Source organism: Stylophora pistillata, chromosome 9 (genome assembly GCF_964205215.1).
Source record: "Stylophora pistillata chromosome 9, jaStyPist1.2, whole genome shotgun sequence".
Taxonomy (NCBI): Eukaryota; Metazoa; Cnidaria; class Anthozoa; order Scleractinia; family Pocilloporidae; genus Stylophora; species Stylophora pistillata.
This window is the reverse complement of record NC_142527.1, coordinates 21,178,490-21,183,552: the sequence shown is the minus strand read 5'-3', so window position 1 is coordinate 21,183,552 and position 5,063 is coordinate 21,178,490. Positions and strand designations below refer to the sequence as shown.

General features: G+C 39.3%; 1 pseudogene; it reads left to right on the top strand.

The window, feature by feature from the left end:
• Positions 1-470: 470 nt before the first annotated feature.
• Positions 471-2,867, top strand: LOC148723774 (uncharacterized; annotated as a pseudogene).
• The last annotated feature ends 2,196 nt before the right edge of the window (positions 2,868-5,063 follow it).

The window sequence follows — 5,063 nt, the reverse complement described above, 5'->3', positions numbered from 1 at the left end:
ACCTGTTTACTAGCAAAGTGCAGTTTATACTGGTTTGTACTTGGGGGCGAATTAGGAAGGAAGAAATTAAGTGTTCGAAAACGTTATAATTTATTTATTTATTTATTTATGAATGAGACACCACAAACGTTGAGAGATTTGTACCTCAAACGAAAGAACGGATGTTTTAATACTAAAATAACGTTTTTCCACTTTTGAATAAACAGGAAGACGAGATGACCTTGATTCATTTTATGTAAATAGTTTGGTTACCTAAACCTGTACACATCGACCAGTTAGCCCGCGTAGCTTCTGGTGAGATAATCAACGTTCCACAAAGAGGAGGAGGAGGAAAGAAGAGGAGGAAAGAGGAGGAGGAATGAGGAGGAGGAAGGAAGGAGGAGGAAAGTGGAGGAGGAATGAGGAGGAGGAAAGAGGAGGAGGAATGAGGAGGAGGAAAGAGGAGGAGGAATGAGGAGGAGGAGGAGGAAAGAGGAGGAGGAGGAGGAGGAGGGAGGAGGAGGAATGAGGAGGAGGAAAGAGAAGGAAGAAGAGAAGGAGGAGGAAGAAGAATAGAAAATATACGAACCCACATGAACGAGATGGACAGTTCCGTTTCGCATATAAGAAAAATAAACATTTGGTTCTATATGAGCGCGCACTTTGAATTATTATAATTAATATTTCAAAGTACGCGTTCTTTTAAGGTTTGTTAGACATAACGGAGAAGGATGTATGCAATATGATAAAACTCGAAGTGTCTACCTCCACATTCATTTCTTACCTGCTCACGCAGAGTGCAGACGATGGCGAGTACTCAGGATCTTTCCGCGGTTCTAAAGTCGTATCGGCAACAAATGCATGCTGTTCATGCTTGCGTTAAGTATCAGGAAAATGTGTTGAAGGAATTTAAAAAAACATGCTGAGAATGGAACGTTCCCCAAAAGATTGAAATCAATGAAACTTTACCTTAAGATGCAAAGTCCTGAAACTCAGAAACGTGTCAATGAAGCGTACCATCAAGTAGAATGTATGGTCTTAGATCAAGCGATTCAAGAGATTGAAAAGAATCTTGCTGCACACAAAGAACAATATTAATCCTTGCTACAACAGCGAAAAAGTGAGCGACAAGTACTGGAAGGCAGGAAAGAAAAGACACCCAAGATATATCACCACACATAGGTGAAAACTGAATTGATTGAATTACAGAAAAAAATACGATCAACTCTGTGCCAAGTTAGACACATTCTCAAAATCTAGCGAGAACAAAGATATCTTACACACGGGTGAAAAGGGTGTTAATGGTGTATGAGGCGGTGATATGTTAGGGAAAGTGGTGAGACAATAATAAATAAAAAGCAGAGAATCTTACATTTTTCATTAGTATCACTGTGACACGAAATGGGAGTCGTGTTACCTTGATAAACTTCTGATCGGATAATGCCACACCTTTGCCACTACTGCAATAGAGCATTCACGCGTTCGGATAACAAAGAGCGTCACGAGAAAAACTCATGCGTGAACTCAAGGGTGAATCCAAATCAATGGTTCCCTTCAACTGTGAATACCCATTCCATTCCACCCGTGACTACAGACCCGACTCAGTCGTTCGATCTATCACAAAGGTGGTGTGAGGGATTCAAATTCAAATCACCCAGTAGCATATTAATCGTGGGACCTTCGGGATGCGGTAAAACTTGCTTCACCAAATCATTACCGCTACAACATTTGGATGAATTTTTTGCGTCACCCCCTGCCGTCATTCATTACTGTTACGGTGCTTGGCAAGATGGATTCCGTGAGATGCATCAACATGGTATAAAATTTCACGATAACCTACCCGATGAAAAACAGTTAAAGCAATGGTTCCCTAAAGATGGTGGATTACTGGTCATGGATGATCTTATGACTGAAGGAGGAGACGATAAAGAAGTGTTAGACCTTTTCACCAAACATTCTCATCATCGTAACATTACTGTTATCTATCTTTGTCAAGATTGTTTCCACCTGGCAAATATGCAAAAAGTATTTCAAGGAATGCCCATTACGTGGTTGCTTTCAAAAACCCACGCGATCAATTGGGTTTCAAAAATTTATCGTTACAAGCCTTTCCCATGGAATGGAAAGATATTATGCAAGTGTATTCTGAGGCAACTCAACGACCCCATGGGTATATCACCCTGGATTTACATCCTGCTAGTAAGGATGCTCACCGCGTATTCAGTCATCTTTTGACACATGAAGGATGTATGCGATTATATCCTAGAAAAGTGAAACTTTAAAACAGCCCTACACATTATTCAGAAATCATTTAGGAACAACCACCAGCAAGTACACATCGAGAAAACTTATGGTGCGTGTGTGACCATGACTGATAATTCTCAGGACCTAGATGTCTTTGGCGAACCACTAGAAGAAGATGAAAAGCCTGAAAACTCAGATGATGAAGAAGATGATGAAGAAGGTGAAGATGAAGACAAGGATGACGGTGACAATGACGATGATGATAACAATGTCTGTGTGAATCCGTGGTCAGATTTGAAACAGGAAGTGAAAGAAGTTATGAAAACAACTTTGGCTGAACAAGAAGAAGAACAGGAAAAAGAGGGGACATCCGAGAATGAGAATTCGCTCTTACCTTCAGCTAGGCGTAAGTTGAGAAGGTTATACTTGCACCGTCTAAAGTGGTATAACCGTATTAAACAGGATAAAATACATAGGTAAGTCATGCATACCGCTCGACGATTGACGAATGAAGACGGTATGGATTGGGAGGAGGCATTAGAGGCTGCCGTGGCCAGGAGAAAATTCATATTGAATCGTCTGATCAACAAACCGTCATTGGATGAAAGCGATGATGATGATGATGATGATGATGATGATGATGATGAAAAAGAGGAGGAAATGAACACCGTGTAACCACTGTAGTAGGGGCATAGTATGCATGTATGTTTACGCGAGACAAAGACAAAATAAAATCATGTTGTAAACAATTTTTGTCGAATTTTATTTATGACCATACTAAGTTAAGAAATGTACATCATCTGCTAGTCCGTTATTAGAAACGTCTATCACATCAAACTCTCTGGGTGTTACCTGCGACACCTCTGTGTTCGATTCTGTGTTCAATGGACCTGTCTTTGCAGACATGTGTTCTACAGTCATTTCTGGTAGCAAAGGAGGGTGCTGGGTTTTTCTCTTTTAGCTTATAAGGACGAGTTCTCTTTGCTTGCTGCTTTCTCTTCTTTTCGAAGCCTGTACATGAGAGGGAAATTATACATTTTAGTATATTTTATATTTCTACGATAATTGTCTTAAACGCTCAGACTTACTTGTTATCTTTAGTAAACTTCCATAGGTGATCTGGACGAATCACGTTCCTTCCATATTCTCCATTATCAAAACACTTCATAGGCGAAAGAGTACAGCTCACGTTATGTCTCCAATCAATCTCTCTTCTCTCTTTCTCTCCCACGAATATCGGGAAGTTTGCTTCAATGAAGTCACAAATTTGACAGGGGAACATACCCCTTTTACTGTACTAAAGTTAAGAACGTCGACTCGATCCCTCACTAAATATGAAACCGGTTTGTCAGAACTTAGAATGGCCTTTGCAATAACAGCCACATGTCTCTACTTTAGGCATGTTTTCGTTAGTGATGCTCTTTAGGCTTGCTTAAAACCACTTTTATACAGCCTATGCTCCATTTCCATTGGTTCATCATTGATTGACACATGTCATAACTATTTACACTCTTTCCTCCTCTTTCTTCAAGTAATATAATTTATTCTTCACATGGACTCACTCGTTCTAGTCATTTTATTCCTCAACTTTACTCAGTTCTTGGGACTCATATACACTCGCGGTAAGACATTACCACTAACAAATGTGACAGTTTAAAACAGTTTATTACACTGGTCATTCTATGTACACTCTTTCCTTCTCTTCCTCTTTCTTGCTCCTGCGCGCGCGTCCGGAATGCGGTCGTGTAGCGACCGTGGCAATGTTTCCTCGTTTTAGTCATGTTTCGTCACATGTAAAGCAAGTCCATGTCATATGAGCTAAATAAGTCTTCGGACTATACTCCTTGCAATTCTTCCAATCGTCCTATCCCATATAGATGCCAAGGTTTTGTGTAAAACGTGCTTGTACATATGTACTTGCTATGTTACCTCTCTTTTTACCGCTTTTATTTTGTGCTTAAACGGAGTATCCAGGAATGGTTTGATTGTATTTATCTTCTCTTCGACTCCTATTTAGGGATGAATTTCAGTGAGATACACCACTTGTCTGATTGGATGAAATCGAACTTTCTTCATCATCACTTTGGTCCCATATATGATCATACCATTACGACTCATAGCCACTCTTATACACCCATTGCTAGATTTCCATTGGTCTATCATTGATTGACACACGTCATAACTCGGTAACAACTTGGACAGACAGGTCATTGACTTTGATTCCGAAAAAATGTAAGAATACTATGACTTGATTAAAACTTGATGGACAGATAATAATGAGACTACCTAGGTTACAACGCCTGCTGGCATTTCGTATTTTTCCCCGGTTTGTATGCTCTATGCATGGCTCATTTTTCCCGAGAAATGGGAATGTTCATGAGCAAGGTGCTGCGTTTTTGAATACCCTTTTGTTCGATTTCTTTTCTGATAATCTTTTTAAACGGGAGATTTAATTATTTCTCTTCGAATCATTGTCATTGAATTGGGTTGATGTATCGTTGTTTTTTTTTTCCTCACTTCTGGAATTTTGTACAGAATTTAAATCACTTTCGTCACTGCTAGTGATCACACTCGCGCGTTACAGTTTATTTTTAATTAAGATTTGAACTACAGTAAATATTTTTATTGAGAAAAAAGCTATCGCATGTTTATACCTCGAACGACCCATTGTTCATTTTCAGAGAATTTTGAATACTCATGAACTGAGTGATCACCATCCGAACTATTTTCATTTTATTGGAGTAAGATGAATTATTCAAATCCCATCATAGGGTTTAGGCGGAAACAAACCTTTTTTAATCTCGATTTTTTTTTACACGATACGCATGCTGATGACATCT